This window comes from Pogona vitticeps, chromosome 1, assembly GCF_051106095.1.
Source record: "Pogona vitticeps strain Pit_001003342236 chromosome 1, PviZW2.1, whole genome shotgun sequence".
In the NCBI taxonomy this organism is placed as follows: Eukaryota; Metazoa; Chordata; class Lepidosauria; order Squamata; family Agamidae; genus Pogona; species Pogona vitticeps.
In genome coordinates, this window is record NC_135783.1 from 130,856,454 (window position 1) to 130,876,296 (window position 19,843).

A 19,843-nucleotide genomic window follows, 5' to 3' on the forward strand; every position below is an offset into this window, starting at 1 on the left:
AAAGCAGGCTTCCCTTTCTGTTAGTATACACTCATAAGACAAGAGGCTTTCCCACAACTATGCTGTTATAAAAGCATACCAGACCCTTGGTTCATCGTGGCACGGCCATTGTCTTCAATATGCTTTGGAAGTACTGACACCTTGTGATTCCTTCTTCAGGATGGTTTGAACAGTATTTATCTTAGATGTATCCTTTTTCATTGTCACCTCAGATCTGCCAGTCCCTCAAAAACACAGATTTTTTCCAACTGTGATCTATCAAGCATGGCAGAATTGTTATGAATGAGATAGCATCAGAAATCACATCCCATCCAGTATTAAATTTGAGCCGGGATTCAAAAGAAAAATAACTCTCCATAATTTCTTCAAACAACAAATCTTAGGTGCCCTGGCTCCCTACTTTGGGTTTATTTTATCTGAAGACAGAAAATGTTCAAGAAGTGACAGAGATGGACAGAGTTAAATGCTGTAACGTGGTACTTATTCACAGCACATTAAGCAGAAGAACACTAAAATTAGGCATAAAATTTTATTCCCTTGGTAATATTCTTCAGTCCTCACTAGAAATGGAAGATGACAAAATTTTGCTTGGAAACTAGTTGGCTCCTTACTCAGCATGTATCAGACAACAAGTATTCTCCCAGTATCTCAACAAGTAAAGGATGAAGGACAGCTGCTGTACAGTTTCTTGGGCCCAGTCCTCAAAACTTTTGGTAATCTATCAACCTGACCATTCAAGGCATTCTGCATCATTACAGTCAAAATGACAATCAAGCCTAGAAAACCTGTGGTGTCAGAAGGTCTAAAATGGAAATAAGAAGCTAGTATGTCCAATTCTAGAACAATCACCAGCCGTGAAGAATCCATGTCTGAAGTTCAACTAATAAGAGTGTACTAATTATAAGCAGTATATATAGACACTGAAGTAAAAAAAATGTTTCATCTAACTTTGCTCTGTTTTAAAAATACAAAACAAAAAAAATTGACTAAAAAAATATACAAGTATTTTTTATAACAGCACTTTGCTTACCTTTCACAGCCCTCTCATGCCAACAGCAGCTAGCGGTGAAAAACACAATCCACACTCCTTGACTTCTACACGGCTGGGTCACTACCAGATGAATATACAGTACTAGTATATTTCTATACTCCCTTTCCCATCACCTTAGGAATCCAAGAGCACCATACAGGCACAAGGTATGTCATGCTGGCATGAAAGGGACAGGCTTTGAAAATAGCAGCCCCTAATGCTGAATGGCTTTAAAATTTGCAGTCTTACAGATGTTTATAGGTCTGACTGGTGCAGAGCTATAATCAATTTGCTTATGCCTGACCCTCAAGATGTATTAAATTTATCCTGAAGGAAACTGGTGTCTGAAACCAATTGCCCAGACTCATTAGACACGTGGGAGTTTCGGGGAACTGAAGGGCCTACTGGCAGATGCAACATTGATTTCTGTATGTTCACAATTTACCAGACTGTTCCATACTAGACTTGATTTGATGGCTCTCTATGGGGTGCCCTGCAGCCTTGATTATTTCACCACCAAGCTGGCTAGGATAGTTACATGGCAAATGTGTGTTTGCAGGTTCTTCTAAACAACTGTATTAAACTTTACCATCCACTTCATAAGCAGTGGATTTATAAATAAGCATATTACTTCGATGACCCACTGATTTTTCCATGACACAAAATATTTGCCTTCTATTTTTCTTTCAGTCTATAACTCTGAAATTGTACTTAAAATTATCGTGTTGGTTTTAATAAAAGGATGCAAGTTAAATTCTAATGGGAGAGAATAATATGTACCCATATCCTACATGATACTTGAGAGTATTTTGTTCTTTATTGACCTCTGGGAGAATTGGGAATGCACAGACTCTGTCCCAATCAACAATTTATCAGTCTGATGCTCTTTTTTGTGCAGAAGTTCTAATATCCCTTCAAGACCTTCCCTATGCTTCCATCAAAGTAAGGACAAGAAAATGAAATCAAAACACAAAAGTTTTGTTGAAAGATTATGGCAAAAGCTAAATGACAGCATTGATAGTTATTCTGCTTGATACATATGCTATTCTGAGAACTGAGATTAGTTATTAAATGTGATTCAGAAGTATAGGACATCTGAAACAACAGTCATATTTCGAACTATCATTGTGTGAAGAAGTTTAAGCCTAATTACTGCATGTATGTTTAAATTCTTTCCAAAATATAAAACTGTTTATTAATAAAGTGTAACAATAGTTATCACTGCATGACATCACTTCATAATAGTCAGAAAATCACTTGCTGAATTCAACTTGCAACTTTTCCTCAGAATTTTTAGAAGAAACCATGAGTGTTTGTATCTTTTTTTTTTAAGGCAAACTAGTGTCTTTTAAATGGAACAAATGCTAATCTTTAATATACATTATAGTATATGAGAAATAAAAGTAGTGAAATCAGATAAGAAAGATGAATGCTTCATCATCATAAAATTAGAAAGTCATACAGTAAATTAATAACTTTAGTGTACAGCCTAAGCCTAATTCAAGGAATGTACTCGGACAGTACACTCAAACACAAAGGAACCACTGTAGCTGGCAAGGAGCAAACTATTCTGCAAGCTGCTTCTAAGACTGCAATCTAACATTGAATAATACATACTCAGGGAACCTAAAGCATAAATATAAAACTAAAGTAGTGCTTTTAGTTGCATATCAAAATCTATTCTGGTTTTAATTTCGAGCCATTTTGTCTTTTTCTTTGTTTAAACTCATTAATATGACTCAGTTTTTTCCTAGACCTTTGTCATTTTAAAAGCTATTAACTTATAATTTCACAGCATTTTCTTTTTCTTCATCTAGATTTCATTTTGTCTTTCATTATAAGTTCAGTCTGTTTCTTAAAAAAAGATAATGCATATGCATAATGTAATTTATCAACACCATAACAAACAAGTTTTAAAAAGAGCATTCAAAACTTGAACAATGAGCTGAAGTAACTGTGAGCTCTTTGATATTAAGAGTTAACATTCTGCTTCTAATTCTTTGTCTGGAACATTTATTCTTTCTTTCTTTCTTTCTTTTCCTGTACTTTGTCCTTATGCTTAGAATTTTATTAATTGAAACTATGACACAAATACAAAAAGCCAAAAAATTATAAGAATAGTACCTTTTTCTGAATATACATTTTTCCCAGAGAGAACAAAATGAGGTGTTGTTCTTTAAAATTAAAGCAAAAACAAGGACTATTTGATTTCAAGCGCTGAGAGAACTAAATAGAAACAATTAAAGATTTTTTTAAAATTTAATTCCAGCATTACAACTAGATCTGCTTGTTTTTGGTTTTTAAAAAAAGGTGAGTTAAAGTGAAAATCTGAATTTCTAAGATTGGAAACTATTATAAGATAAAATTATTTCTAGATTATAAAAACAAGGAAGGTATATTCAGCTACCCATTATATAATGAACATGTAAGTCACTTACTGGCTTACTAGAAAACTAAATTATATTCAAATTATTGTAGAAGAGTTTGGAGTAACAGCAAGAAAACCTCTTAGTGTCTACATAACCATTTCAGCTGGTTTGATTTTCCTATATCTGTTATACTTTTCGACATAGAAAATCTTTCAGCAGTACAAAAACAATACTTCAGCCTTTGCATTCACTGCATCAATGAGTTATTAAACACATACTGTATATCTTTCACTCTCTCTCTCAATATAGATATATAATCTTACTATTTCTACAAATACATGTCACAAAGAATTAGTCCCCATTTTGACTTTTTAACTGACAAAACATTTATAACACTATCAGTATCAGACTTCTCTTTTTGCAAAAATGTTTAGTAATTGGCTGCTATGAATTTCAGAAAGCAAATCTACTAAACTTTTGTTTGATCTAAGAATAAAATTAAGGGTCTTCATATGCCGGAATTTTTCTCCCAACACATGCAATCTAAAGCGTCTAAAGGAAAAGCAAAAATACACATCTTAGGTCTGCTCCTCCAGAAACAACTCAAACATTTCACTTTCCGAGCAAATGAATGTGCTCCTAGACGGTAGTCAGAATAGAGGTGCATCCTTACCTGAATTCAGGATCAAGTAGAAAGCTGAAGAATTGCAAAACAAAGTAGTCCAAATGAATTATCTATGCATGCAATCCAATGCTTCACTTTCAAGTAGGCCAGACTGTCAAGCTATCATTTCAGCTCCAGCCACTCTGCTTTCCATCTCAAGAGATTCGCCCAGAAAAAGTGACAAACCGGCTTCACAGTAGCCACAACAAAAACTCTTGCATAGCTTCCAGATGCCCAACGTTTGTTCACCTTTCATCCACTCAACTTTTTCCAGTGTACATCTTCACTCAGTGCAATTTCTGAGGTACAAGCGATGAGAACTGCTCCTCCTCTGAATGCTAATTATTTTGCCACAGAGATAAAAGTTATAATGTTGTCAGACACATTGGACCTTAAGTTGATGGCAAGGAATGAATCAGTCGACACTACTAAGCACGATGGGGAGAGACATGCATGTGTACAGCACTCTGCCTGCTGGATCAGCAGTAGCCTCCATTTGAAAGCAGCAGCAGTAGCGAGAGGCGGTGGGTTACAGAAAAGCCTAGCTGTGTAGTATATGCATCAAGCACAGGTTCCCTTAGAGACCACATTACTGCAGCAGAATAACATCAGTAGCATACTGCTGACTTCCCCTGCCTTTCTGGTTTCCATTATGGAATACAAAACATATCCATTTCTCCCCCCCCCCCAAAAAAAATTGAGCCTACCTGTTTCAGCCTCAGCTCTGAGCTAGGCAGGGTTCCTCCTCCTTTACACCCACTTCTAGATTATAACAACAACGCATAATAGCCTGTTTATTGGGTTTGCAGTAAAGTCAGGCATGATTCGGAATGCATACTGTATGCTGCCTACATTGTTACCCACAGGCCCCTATATCTCTAGAGGAACAGAATGGGTATCATGTGCAATGCTGTATTTAATGGAATAGATGGGAATGACAAATACCACTCAAGCTAGTAAAAGCAACCCAGTAAGTGATGTACCGTATGTGTTTAAAGCTGTGTCTCTTCTATGGCTGGTGCTATGGTAAAAGCAGGCACTTATGAATATAGTGCCAAGAAACCAGCAAGCTCGCTAGCATTTTGACATGTTTCTTTTAAAGAAGAATTAAATTCAGCAACCTCAGGTTAATAATCAAATAATCATGCAGCATCTGTAGTGTTAACTCCAAGTGCGTCTCTAACCTCATTTCAGTTAACAGCTAACCATATCTGTCTTAGAAGAGGAAAAAGAGGTGGGGGCAGAGAACCAAACCTTTGGCAAAGGAAAGATGTCGGGACTGCATAGCCGAAAAAACCAACAACAAAAGCAACTGTCAGTCTCTCCTAGAGTTTAGTAATCACACTTTTGTTTCAGTCAGAGAACATTTCAGTGAGGCCTGGTGTGCAAAAGGCTGTTAGAACCTTTTCCTCAAATTTTAGTAGTAAACATATGTTGTTCCTGCAGTACCTTTTTCTTCAGACCGTTAGAGGTCTGTTATAAGTCATCTTCATTCAGACACACTTCTGAATTAATTCCTTTCAAACACAGAACACATATGTTGGAAACCTGTCTTATCCAATATTCAGAATCAGATGGAAAGAAAGGCACTTCCTTCCACCCCCCACTTTATTTTCTTGCCTGCCTGCTTTGTTTTTGCTTGAAATACAACCCTCTCCTCTTGCAGTGCTCTGAGTGTTGGGACTGTGTCCCTATGCAAAAAGGGCAAGATAAATTGACTGCTCTTGCTTGAATAAGGGGTAGAGCTTTTTAAAATACAACTTTTTCCAAATTCTAATTCAAAAACAAGCTGAATGCACAACTGCAGCAACCTTAACACAAAACTGCTAAATCCATTTAAAAAGGGGGGGGGGAGGGACAGCCTCACATAGTGGGCAAAGCTACCTTTTCCCTTATTTTTATATAAAACCTTTGAAAAAGGAGTCTCTAATTAATGAAAGCTAAAAAAATATGACTATATATCTTAGGCTGCCAACTACATGGTCAAATACTGCAGGGTTTGCTCTGCTTATAAAATGGGTTAATTTAAAGTATTTTTTTTCCTTGACCAAATTATGCAAAAGTGGATTTGAACCAGTCCAGCCCTTTTTGGCCCCAAAATGCCCCCCCTCAGTGCTGCAGGGGGCTTCTAAATTTTTCAAGCTGGAACAATTCGGAACAGGCTTTTCCCCATCTGGTTAGTTGTGATATGTTCTTGTAAGGACAGGGGGTGTGTCTGTAGGTGGTGTTTCAGTGACGTAGGCAGTTGGAGTGTGATGTTCAGGACCAGGGGAACTTGCCCCCACATTCTTTCCTCTCCCCATCATCCTCTGAATTTTAATTTTTAAACATTTTTTTTATGTATAAGAGATTAGCACTAGATAATCCTGTCCTATTATGATTGGTATTATTATTTTCTGCATTCATGTCCTGCGAGCTCCCCAGACAAGGATCAGCAGAGGCAGGATCAGTGGAAGAAAGAAGTGGGGCTGTGGGCCGGAATATGAAATGCATCACAGCAAGTGCGAAAACTGAACTCTCGAATCAATCCGCAGCCCCTGTGTGAGCACTGACTGCGATTTCACATGGAACACAGGCTGCAGATCAAAGGAGTGTAGTGGTACCCTCCGTCTAGTTTAACCTCTCCCCACACCCCTTCACTCCACTACAGTTCTTGCATATAGGGCGCCACTGTGTTTTATCCCACATGTAGGAGCACAACATTAGCCAAGTGCCCTCACAGGTTCTGCCTCACACAGGGAACCCCCCTCACTCACCCTGCCTCGCATATACACTTCGCAGTTCTTCTCTCACACAACACTTCTCACGCACAGCTAGTATTGTCTCTGTCAGAGCACAGTACACGGAACCCCTTCTCTTAAACACTCGCGTCTAAGCCACACATTAAACAGAGTATCGTCAAAAGCCCTCGATATTTATCCTTTTTCTCCCAGACAGAAACGCATCATTCTCTCTAGCAACACACACGCTCTTTCTGTCACACACAATGCACGCTCAGCCTCTCCCCATCACCACCACCCCCAAAGCCATTGGCGCGCGCCTGCGCGCGCACCCCCTCGCTGAGAGTTCTCACCAACACAACACAACACACATACGTACACACACACACACACACACACACCTCAGACTCCCCAACACGCTTCCGAGCCTCCCCTCACTCCCAGACCCGTTATCCTCCCAGGCACCCCCTTCAGCATCCCCCAAGCACCACACACCACGCACACACAACCTCCCCAGAGCGAGCGAGCGAGCGAGAGCACGCGCCCGCCCGCGCGCCCTCCTCTCCCCTCCCCTCGCCCCGCCAACGCCGTCCAGCTGCAGCCGCCTTCGCGAAAGGAGACAAACAATACTGACCGCTCTCGCCGCGCCACCGACGGCGGGGATGACCCCGGAGCGGGGAGTCGCGCGCGGCGCACCGCCTTCCAGCCCGCCAAAAGTAATCCCGCTCTCGGGGCTGCCGGACGCGCGCCGAGAGGAGCCCACAGAGAGAGAGGGAGAGGGAGAGAGGGAGGGAAAGAGAGCGAGGGAGGGAAGGGTGGGAGGGAGAGAGACGCCACGGCCACGGAGGAGAGTGGCGGGCAATTCCCTTCCCAGCTCGCACTGCAGTCTGAGGGGAAGGTAGGCAGGCAGGCAGAGACAGGCAGCAAAAGCCTGGCTGGCTGCTGGAGCCTGGCCCGCCCTTCGCTTCCCTCCTGGGCTCTCCCGACAGCTCCACAGCCACGCTGAGGGCAAACTTTGCTGACAAATCCTGCCAACTGTTCGTGTGTGCGCGCGCGCGCGTGTCTAACTCTCTCTCTCTGTCTGTGTGTGTGTGTGGATGGATGGATGGGCGCGCGCGCGGGCGTTGCTGCTACAGAGCGCGCCCACAGCAGCATCAATCCTAGTCCTCCTCTCTGGGTTGGTTTGGGCGAAAGGCAGGGCGCCGAGGTGTGTTTCCCGGGGCAGCGCGAGGATTTTAGCTACCGACCCCCTCCTGCCCGCCCGCCCCCCGCCCTCCGCCCCCTGCATTCGCTTCCCTCTTGTCTCCGGCCCTCGGGGCTCCTTTGCGGGGCGCCCAAGCCTAAAGCACCCGGAGCCCCGGGAGAAGGGCTTGGGTTAACCCGCCGGGGACCTCGGAGAGGCTTAGATCCCAGCCCTCGGCGTGCCAGCTCGAAAGTCATGCCCGCCCAGATTACCTGGCGCTGACTTCCTAACTGCACATCACTTGTTGGGAAGTCATCATCATCACCAACACCAGCAGGACTTCCACTCAAGAAAATATGCATAGCAGTCAGGCGGGAGACAGCCCTTCACCTGACAGGTTCACGCTCGGTGTTTTCTAAAATCAGGAGTTTCCTGAAGCAGACTTTTCACTGACAGTTACACTTCCTCTGGTCTAGAACCTAATCCCAGAGGGAGAAGCGCCTCTCTGATACTGAAGGGGAGGCGCCCTGCACTGATTCAAGAGGCAATCTACGTTTGTCACTGTTTCCAGAGTACCAAACTCTGCTATTGCTACTCATCCTCAGTGAAGGCTGGCTCAGAGGAATATTCCTGGTCCTCTTCTAAAATCGTGAGCTCAGCATATTTGGGTTTAAAGGAATTTAGTAGTTAAAAGCAAAGAAACAGAGCCAAGGTTGCAAATCCTGGACCCACTTTTCTGGGACTCAGATAACTGTGGCACATACTTCTGAACAGACATGCGTAGAGGGTAGAGATGTGAGTGGCTTGTGAATGGCAGCCAGTGTCCTTCTACGGTATTGTTTTTACTGTTATTCATTTGATGTCTTGTCCCAGTTATTGAAAGAATGGACAGAGAGGGGAAAAAATATTAGCCAACCAACAATTGAATAGTCTCCAGTTTTTCTATGAATTGTGGTAACTCTTCTTTTTATTCAATTAAAACATTTCTGGCTCACTAAAACGTTACACTCCTTTCCTAAGGCAACTATCAGCAGGAGGAATGCAGGACAAGAACCTCAAAACACATAGAGTAACTGGCTGGAATCCAGTAGTAATTTACATCTAGAGTAGGCCCATTGAATCAGTGCAGATCTGTTGAGTCAACTCCTCTGTCAGTTCCATTGATTCAGTGGGCCTCCTCTACTTCCAGATGACTACTCGATTTCAGCCACTGTGTCTTTCATACTTCATCGTTCCTCCAGTATGTCTGCATCTCTATCAGTCACCTCTCTGAAGGGACAGAGACGCAGATACACTATCTTTACACACCCTATAATAACTTCTTTGATATGGGAACTTGTTTACTGGAGGTACGTTGATAACCTGTGTTAACTCAAGAGCTAACGCGGATTAGACTCTCCTGAACAGATTTCACTGTGTGGGAAAACAACAACTTGAGCCACTATAATTCTGAGCATGATAGGATGGAGTGAAACAAAGAGATATCGAGTATACCAAATCTGTTTTAATCTGACGTGCATTTGTTCGAGAGGAGAGTTTCACTGAAAAACAACAACCAACAACCTATTCTTGAATTTGGGGTGTAGAGCGGGGCGGTGTGCTAAGGGTATGTGAGTCTGACATCCCGGCGATTTATTAGGAGGAAAATATCGCCTTGAATTCAGTTGGGACTTTAAGGTAGGAAACCCAGACAAGGGAGGTATTTGGACAACAGTAAATGTTGCAGTCCTCTGCTCTCTCCACACACTCTTTGGTTAGGATAGCGCCGGGTGCTCTTTGGATTCCCTTCTCCCCGTTTCCCGGCCGACTCTCTGCAGCAATCCCCATCATCTACCGGCGGAAATTGGGGCGGGAGGGGGAGGGGAGACACGTGCGACTCACGCATTAAGCATTTATAATGAGAAGTCAATGCTTTCTCTCTGACACACACACACACAGAGGGAGCTAAGGCAGTTTGCTCCATTCAAGTCAGCCCTCGTTCACCCTACAAAACGTAACATGTCATCTATTTTAACTGGCTGGAATAGCAGAGGGGCTGAACTTTAAAATAAACGGCGGTGGGGAGGAAACCAACACACCCAGACATACAACTCACAGCCCCAGACGCGAGTTCACCCCGGCCAGGATGTCGTCTGGAAATGCCTTGCTAGGAACGGTCTTCATTAAACAAGATACTTTACGGTCGGTGCCACCACAAACGAATCTGCTCTACACCAGTGGTTCCCAACCTTGGGGAACACAGGTGGTCTTGGACTGCCACTCCCCGAAACCCCAGCCAGCACAGCTGGTGGTGGAGGCTTCTGGGAATTGCAGTCCAAGAACACCTGGGATACCCAAGATTGGGAACCACTGCCTGTACACAAATCTTTCTTGCCCCAACTTTTTCTAGCAATATTCTCTTCAAACAATGGATCATCCTCCACTACCCGCCCTCTCTGTGCATTTGTACCTACAGCCCAAATACTGCAATCCCATGAACGGTTACTAGTAAGTCAGTCCCATGGTACACGATGCCCAGTAAACCTTGTAGGGGGACCGATCGGCAACTTGAACAAGGTGTCTACGGATCGGTCGACTAAGAGTACTCGGCCTTAACTATGTCAATTGCGCATGCTGAATAGCGCAGAGGCCCAGATTATTTTACAGAGCATTCACACCTTCAACTCCGCTCGACGCTAAGCCAATTCCCTTGGAAGCCAAGGACGCCTTCAGAAACGCATCTTTAAAAGACTTGCCAGTCGAAGAGGAAGAAGGAGCGAATAAACGTGCCTAATTGCCTGAGATAACTCCCTCCAATTCAGAGAAAACTCTGAACACAATAGAGTCTAATGATAAGTCGACGTTTTCAGCTAAGCGGCACGTTTCCGGAAGAACATAAAGAATATTCAAAACAGAATGGAAAAGTTAGTGCACATGCGCAGTAGCCGCATCTCATGATAACAATGTAGCTTCAAATAATAATAAAGTCAAACCGAAGACAGCTCAGTTGCTCATGCGCGGACGCTGTGCACAATATTAAACAATATTCCTTTGCACTTCGTTCAGGAGGATGTTGATGGCATGTTAGCTCCACACAATGCAAAGGAAGCGACATCTCAAAGAAGACAATCTCTGTGATTATTTTTCCCTTCACTTGAAACGTTCATTTAAAGGGAAGCTCTCAGATTAAATCAAGGTGCCTGTTTGGCGAGGGAGGCAGTCCTAGCAACGGAGGGGCTTCCGTGTAAGTGCGGGTGGAGCCGAAGGCAGCAGCTGCTGTGCCGGCTTAAAGATAAAAGGAATGGTGAAGAATTAAGAGCCCAAATATTCATACACAAAGCGGAGAGAGGAGTAATATCTGTTCAGCATGGGCTTGTCTGAAGAAGGGCAATAGGTGAAGGAAAAGACTATTATGGCGAACGAGCTGGTCCTGAAATTATGGGTGGAGGTATAAGACCGGCCCGGAGTATTACCAACGCAGTCTTGTACAGGCTAAAAGGGGGCGGGGGGGGGGCGGAAGCAAGCCAGAAAACCTTTAAGGACCGAAAATAACGTATTTTTTCCCCTCTTCAAGCATCTGCATAGTATACACAAAACATACCGATTTTGCTCCCCTTAATCTGCTCTTTGTAGCGGTGCCGTTACGATTATGAAAGCGAGTTCTTTTCCAATTTGCCTGTGAACGGAGCGGAAGTTGGGGCTCACAGTAATTGCTATCAGCCATGGACAGCTCCTGGTGCTGAAAGAAGACGCCGCTTTCACAATGCAGCTCGCTCAAACCACCTTTGGAAAACGCACAGAAAAACTGAATGAGGTGGCAAGGACTCGGGCTGAATAACGCTGTCTGCAGAACAATGGCAGCCAAGTCCAAATCCCACCATAATCACATTAATGAGATTAATCAGTGAATTAGCAGCAGTCAAATGTCAGGGTGGCAAGGAGGAATCCAACCAAGCTTGGTAATTAACTTTTGTGGGGGCAGGGATAGAGAATCAAGTGTATTATTTCTTTTGTAATGGGGGAAGTGGTTACATGCAAGTTTTAAAAATATATTTTATTCCCCCCTCCCTTCTCAAGGCTATAGAGCTTCCTTATAACTAAAAGTGAGTGGGGTACTAAACTGCATGGTGTTTTGTTGTGCTTTGCTTTTAAATCGAGCAAGCCCTCGACTTGCCAAGACAGGATAAGTCGATGTCTGTTGAGGAAACCAGGAATACTGTACTGTATATATTTTTGCGCCACCTCACTCAATCTGCTGGAAATCCATTGGGTATCTCACAAGGGAGTAAGTCCCTTTGAGTTCATGAGACTTACTACTAAGGAGACATTATAGAATTGCACAGCGAGCACACTGATTAAATGAGATAGTGTGAGTCACATTCCCAAACGATATCATCACTGTGACAGATACCAAGGAGAGGTGAGATTTACACTTTTTTTAATGGTTCGACCAACCAACAATGTAAAACAGGGTTTCTTAATGGTTCAGTGTTTGCTAGTTGTAGTAATAGTTCTTTATTTAGGTTAGTTCAGAGACATTATCTCCCCAGTGAAGTTGACCTGAGGACTACTAATAGTGGCTTTTAAAAAAAATATAATTATGTTGACTGGGTCCAAACACAGTCATACTGGGATTAGACTGACTGAAATCAGTGTGACTTAAGTTAGTGATGTGCTGGATCCAAAGAAGTCATACTTGAATTAAACCCACTGAAATCAATGGAACTCATTAGTCATTATGATTAATTGATTCTTACCCATAAATTAGTTAAATTCAACATTAGTCCTATAAGTAAAAAATGAAATGAATGGGATTTCCTAATCAAGAGTAACTTAAATACTGTTGATTTCAGGTAGTCCCATCTAAATAGGATTAAGATTGGATTTAGCTTAATATATCTAAATTGGATCAAGGTCTTTGTAGTACACACACACACACACACACACACACACACACATGTGTGATGTATAATATGTACAACTGAATATCAGGACTGGATTATGGGAAGTAAAGTGCAAGTCCATATGTTTTATGACATTTAATCTTTTTCATATCAATAACAGGTTCAGCAAGAGCATCATTTTGGTATTAATGCCTTCTATAATTTAAGTGAGCTCCCTTCACTCAAAATGTTCTGTACCAAACTCTTACAATATTTATCGCCCATGTCTGACATTCTTCATAAAACACTGCCAGCTCTCAACCATTCTAAGGCTGAAGCTTGTAGAATAGAAATATCAAGTTAACAAGGGTTAACGTTCATACAGCACGAATATTCTCCGTTTCTCACACAAATAGTGACAGTATCTAGCCTTTGGAATTGGCATATATACATTTGTTTCCTTAACTTGTTGCATCACATGCACATTATTAATTCTTTTGTCACCAGGGTTTTAAGATACAGTATATGAGTTTGAGTATAAAAACATAAGCTGTGGACCATTTACCATGGAGCAGTTCCTTTTATGTCCACCAAACTGGTTAAGAATATATTGCAAAATGCGAACCTAGCCTTGTAGTTGAAATGCTTCTAGCTCTCACTCTAATGAACTGTAGTACAATATTCAAGTACTGTAATCTATGGGTATCTGTGAAGTCTCCGGCACAATTAGCAAGCAAGGAGTGTATAGCATGCAATAACTTTATATCAGCAACATGCCTCGTGCATGCAATGCCACGCTGTGCATGTCCACGGGAGAGGTCACTACCATATTCCTTTAGGTTGTGCCAGCCTCCCATGCAGCATTGGCAGCGTGGCACATACGCTGCTCGACTTGCGAGGAGACGGTGTGGGTGGTGGAAGCAAACAATGGAAGCCGCAGAGAGCGAACGAGGCAAAATGAACCCCCTTCTCCTGAACTATCTCCGAGAATCAATCCCCAGTCGACCACAATCCACGACCTGCATTTATCGTCACGAAGGAAACATGTGAAATCTCAGCTCGATTATGGAAGGGGGGGGGGGAATTACATAAGCCTGAGGTCGCTGCAACTTGAAATGGACGAGAAGTAGGATGAACTGGAAGCGTGCCGCAGAAAGCTCTGGGAAGGTTCCTCCCCCCCCCCCAACATACACACACACACGGTTTTCCCTTCGCGAAATACTGGGGGTGGGGGTGGGACACACACGCTGCGAGGATTGAAAAAAAATACACCCACCACCATTTAGTGCAGAAACCGGAGGGGGAGGGGCTGTGAAGAGACTGCGGGGAAAGCCAGGTTTCTCTCTCTCTCTCTCTCTCTCTCTCTCTCTCTCTCTCTGTGTCTCTCATTCTCTTCAGTGTGCAAGCTTTGGGGAGGTGGGAGGGGGTGTCTGCCTGGCAGGGATGACAAATTCAGAACGAAAGGCTCCCAGGCCTAAGGGATCTGTTTCACTGGCACATACACCCCTGATGCACGCACTCCCACTCGTTCTCTCGATCAGCTTTCCCTCCGCCGCCGCCGCCTCCTCACCCCCCCGCACTTCCCTCCTCCTCTTTCCCCCCCTCACCAGCTCCAAATCCCCGGCATATGACCTTCTGTTAAATAGATAAAAAAAATTGCTTATCAGTCATGCAAATGAGGCTGAATTCATTTTCCACAACAGATGGCCTCATAGATAATGATGATGGAAGAGAGAAAATTGAATGTCTCTCACAAGGTGGTCATGGCAACCGAGAAGGGAATAATATCAATAATAAGCCTCGCTGCATAATAAGGTTGTCAATCCCACAAATCAAAGTCTCCGGCTAAATCAGGTAGCCCACCCCCCCAACTCGTTATCAGGTAGGAAGAAAGAAAGACAACACATGCCAGGAGACGGGGCGGGTGACGGGCCATTCCCGCGAGTTCAGAGACAAAGGGTTGGATCCGAGCTCTCCCCTCTACCCCCCCTTCTAATTGTGCTTTATTTAATTATTTGGGAGCCGTGGATCTTTCCCGTACGGGATCCCACACGCGCCCGCGCGCCCCTTCCCTTTTTCGAAACAACAAACTCAAGAGATGCTGCTGTGATTTGGAAACGGTGTTGGGAGCAGACGGGGGGGGCGTCCCTTGCTGGCTGGAGCCGCCAGCTCTGGTCCCCCTGCCGCCCCCCCCCCCGGTCTCTGAAGCCGAGGGGCGCATTGATGCCTCCGGCTTCCACCTTGGCTCCGGGGGGGGGGGGGGAGGCGCGGCCAGCCAGCTTGCAGGCGGTCTGCAAAACGAAGCAGCCCCCGCCGCCCTGGGCAGACGGATGAAACGGGGAATGGCCAGGCATGCATGGCTGGGCGGACCGGGAAAGGACCAAGCCGGGCGGCGGCGAGCAAGGCAGCCAGTCCGCTCCACAGAGCGCTTGCGAATCATGGCTTCCTGCTTTTCCTTTCCTCTCCCCGCCTTTAAAACATTTTTTTAAAAAAAAAAATAAAGGACTTCGCCATCACCAAGCCTCTTTCCCCCCCCCTCCCGCCTGCCCCCACATAATGGCCTTGATTTCCTTTCCTTTCCTTCCCTCTCCCACCCCCACCCCTCCGCCCCTTAATTGTGTATTGTTCCCATCTACATTCTGCCAGGCTGGCAAGGCGTGATAGTGAAAAAGGCCAGCTTTTCTTTTCGGGCTGAAGCCGCGCGCCGGCATATGTACAGTACAGGCAGGCAGAAATTATTGCTCGCCGGGACACGCAGCTCCGGGAAGAGACCCCAGCGAGCGGGAGGCCCCCCCCCGAGGATTGGCCTCTCCCTCCGCCCAGGATGGGGGGGGCGCTGGAACCGGGCTTCAGCGCTTGCGCAGCGGCGGGAAAGGCGCTTCCCCCCCCCCCGAGCCCGCTGATGCATCCCCGCAAACCGCCGCCTCTAATTGCAAAGGCTTTTTTGCTACTGCGACACTCTCGGGGTGGGCGTGCGTGTCCCTATTTAAGCATATAGGATGAGGGGGGAAAAACCCAGGGATGTCCTAAAACCCAGGTACCTCATTGGATGAGAAGGCGGCGGTGCGAAGAGGAGGGGCACCGGTCTGCATTTTTGTCGGTGGCAGAGAACATTTTTTTTTTGTTTTGCTTTAATTCGCTGTGTTTGGCTGCTTCCGTGTGTGCTCTGTACCGAACACCAGCCTTCGGGTGCCTGATTCTCGTTCTTTCCCGAAATGTTTCCCAGGGCGGATGATGGGAGAGCGCCTGTCCGGTTGCGGGTACCGGCTGCTGCCAGCCGCCCTTCCGAGGTGCCAGCCGTGGGTCTTGCCATAAATGTGCCGGCCCTGGGCGCCTACGGTTCGCCCCCCCCCCAGTTTTCCTAGAGGCTGGCCCTGTGTGTGTGTGTGGTGGGGGGCTCTGCACCCACCCAGCAGCGCGACAGTGTGTGGCAAGGGACCCGCCGGGGGGGGGGCTCCCCGCGCTTCTCCGTGCGCTTAAGTGCAACCACAGGCGCGGGCACACGCAGCCTCGGCCCCCTCCTCGCCCCCCCCAAACCGTCCGGGGCAGACAGAGCGCCTCTCTCTCGGCGCCGTGGCGGGCCCCTTTCCCCGGCTGATGTTCGGCGGAGCAACCGGACTAAGAATCACTCGCAGTCCGCTTCCCGTTTTATTTTTGAAAAACATTTATTTATTCATGCACTCATTCAACCTAAAAGGATCGCTCGCATTGCCCTGCCTCCAGGAGGCTGCTTTTGCCTCGGCGTCCGGCTGCAGCCGAGGAGCCCCCGCCGCGTGGCGTCAGCGCGGAAGGCAGGATCCTTCCCCCGCCCGTCCACGGCTTCCGCGAGGATGATCGCAATTAACGGAGGGGATTTTTCCACAGCAGTCGACGTCGTGCATCGCGAAGGATGAAGCCGGCGCAGAATTATTATTTCCCTTTTTAAGCCGAGCAACCTCCGGCTCGTCTTTTTAGGTCGCCGTGGGGGGAGGAGGCCGGCCGCCTGTCTGCTTGCCGGACAAACAGCGATTCACATTGAGTTCCCCTTGGGTTCTTTCAGACTTCGTCCCTCCCCGCATGGCCCCTGGGCCCCCCTCCCTCTGCTATAGCCAGTGCCGCGGGCGTTTCAGGCCAGCCTCCTTCCCGCCCCCCCCCCCCCGCCGCCGCGCCTTTCTCTTTGGCAAGCGGCAGCGTCTGCAACGGAGGAGCCTGTCACTGACGGCATTTCAGCAACGCTCCCTTTTGACGGTGGCACGTCGAGTTGTCGGGGGTGGGGCGGGCTAGGTGGGCGTGAAGGTTGGTTCCGGCCCCCCCACCCCACCCCCGGGCCGCGTCAGCACCCGAAGGCTGGCCAGGCTTCCGCAAGCCCCGGGGTTTGACGTCGGTCTGGACACATCATCGCCCGGCTCCCCCCGTCGCTCGCAGCGCTCCTGACGGAGGCAGCTGCCCGGGTCTCCGCAGCCGGACTGCAGCACCACGACGCCTCGCACACCCCTCCCTCTCTCTCTCCCTCTCTCCCTCTTCCCCCGCCAGCCCCATCAGTGCACTTCAGCTCCGGGATATTGGCAGCTCCCGCCCTCGCCTCAGTCTGGCTCCAGGGAAGCCTTTCTCGTCCCCCCGCCCCCGCGGGCAGCCAGCCAGCCAGCCACTTCTGCATCTCATTGCAGAGATGATGGGGGAAAAGGACGCCCGCCTGGTGCTGGAGAGCAGCAGGACTGTCTCGGGAAATGCCTGAACCAAACCACGGGGCCATCTTGCAAGGGCAGCGCACGCATCCCCGCTTTTCCTTCTTATGCAAGCGCCCCCACCCCCACCCCCCACGCGCGCCTCTGCCTCTCTTGCACGAACAAATCCAGCCTTTTTTTCGGGGGGGGGCGGGATGAGGAGAGGAAGGCGGATGGGAAGTGGTAGAGGGGCCGCCACCCTACGAGGCCCGGCCGCTCGTCTTCCGAGAGGCCCCGGGAGCCCCAGCTCGTCCGCCGCGCGGAGCCCAGGCGTCCCTCCATTGCGGGGAATTTCGGATTTGTCGTTCCGTTGTTGCTGCTTCCTTCCTACTCTGCCGGCTGCCCTTCGCACTCTTGTCTTACTCCAGGCAGAACTACTGCCGGGGCTGGTGGCCTTCCAGCCCCCTTACCTGCTTAGCCCCAGCTTTCCTTCCCACTCGCGGCAAAAAGGAAGGCTGTTGGGCGCCGGCGCCATTTTGCGTCGACTGCAGGCAAGGAGGCTGGGTGGTTGCCACACAATAAAAGTGGAATTCCTATTCATCTGTTGGGGAACCAGTGGTTTTGGTGTGTGTATATATATATATATATATATATATATTATATATTAAATCTCTCTCTCTCTTTCAGTATAGGGATTTTGCTGGGTGGAAATTATAGTCACATTTTGCCACTAGAAAAATGTGGGTTTTGTCCCGCCCCCCCCCCCACTTCCTCACAGGTATTCTTAATGTTCCTAAACTGGTTGTTTCGTCTTCCTCCCCAGCATATGGAGCGAATTAAATTTTAGGATCTGGAACCTAGGGGAAGATTAGCCTTTCAGAAAACAAAAAATACAGTTTTAAATACGCCCAGAAAGACAGCTGCGAACTGTTAGCAACTGGTCCTGGAACAAAGACTTCCAAATTCATCTGCTTTGATTCACACAGTTATTCTGTTTCAGCATCTTATCACATTGTGCTTAGAAGACATGGTCTTCTGAAGGTATCTTCACACACTGGAAAACTCTTCTGTTCAATGGTTTGGTCATGGTTACAAGATAACCAATTACACAATTATTTTGCTGAGTGAATTTTCAAGGGGACAGCCAATTTGTGGGGATTGACCCAAAACCATTCACTTGAATTATATTCATAAGTGCTTATCTGTTCTTGAACCTTAAATTTCTCAGGAAGCAAGGGTTTTTCAAACAGATTTATAGATTCTATATTAGAGGAAGCATTGCATTCACAGAACAGAGTGTGTTGCAATTGAATCACAGCCAGGGCTTAAATTTCAAACACACCATGTTTGCAATATTCATGTATCCAGGACTTTTCAGTTTCTTGCAACGACATTCCTCTTATGTGCCACTGCTGTCGCTATGCTGGCAGGTTTTTTTACATGCTCAGGCTGGAAGGATATGGGAAAAACACGTAACACAGAAAAAAAATGGGTTAAAACTGGCAGCCACATCCCAGCAGCCCTCGAAACTGTGCCAAACAACCCACTGAGAGATAGTGATGAGGCAAGCCTCTTGCCTAGAGAGAAAGGGAGAGAGGGAGAGAATAAAGTCACAGCAATATAGACACGCATATGCAGACACATCCTTCCATCAGAACAATGCAAAGTGACTGCACAAGGATAGAAGTCCCTAGGTAGTTAAGAGCATCCATATAAAGAGTCTTCAGGTTCAAATCCAGGACACAGCACTCACTAGGAAATCTGGGGAACCCTACCCCCACCTGAGAGGTATCTGAACCAATCAGGAAGGGCACCACATGGACTACTAGCCTGACTCGTGCCTGGGCCAACCAGACCTCTTGGTAGGGGTTCTTCCATGAACCTATTTGATCAAACTAGTCCCATAAGCCATCTCACGGACAGCTTCTCTGTAAACCTCATTGCATTTTTTCTACCCTTTCATTATGGAAAACTGAAACAACGTGCATGTCATGTCCTGTTACAACACAACGTATCTGTGTGTATTATAATAGCAAACACATTTAGGAGGCCAAGGACCTCTTTGCCACCACCACCACCCGGGAAACTGAGTGCACCTTTATTGGAAAGGCCATTCTTCTGAAGCCCATCAAGCTGCATGCCACTCCCTGCACAATATCATCCTTCAACCAAAGGAAGCCAGAGCCTAGTAGGCATCCTATCTACCATTCCTCGTCAATAAAGTGACAACAGAAAAAAAATAGCAAAAGTGTAGCCTTTGTCAAACTGCATTCAGATTGGAACAGATCACGAAAGAGAGCTAAGCATGTTTGGGGGGTTGACAACCAATCACTTAAACAGCATTCCTGTACCTTGGAGGATGGCCAGTCCAC

At 46.4% G+C, this 19,843-nt stretch overlaps 1 protein-coding gene across 38 annotated transcripts in view; it reads right to left on the bottom strand.

The window, feature by feature from the left end:
- The window catches only part of MYT1L (myelin transcription factor 1 like), a 416,618-nt gene extending 400,503 nt beyond the window's left edge, over window positions 1–16,115 (bottom strand). For 9 of the 38 annotated variants that reach the window (XM_078389024.1, XM_078389082.1, XM_078389061.1 and 6 more), the window contains exon 1: window positions 4,073–4,956. The gene's annotated coding sequence lies outside the window, so the exon portion shown is untranslated. Of the gene's footprint in view, window positions 1–1,030; window positions 1,328–4,072; window positions 4,957–7,417; window positions 7,554–8,238; window positions 8,506–14,104; window positions 14,172–15,869 lie in introns of those variants that run through there. The other 29 variants (XM_078389077.1, XM_078389056.1, XM_078389069.1 and 26 more) reach the window with 12 other exon arrangements.
- Between the last annotated feature and the right edge of the window lie 3,728 nt (window positions 16,116–19,843).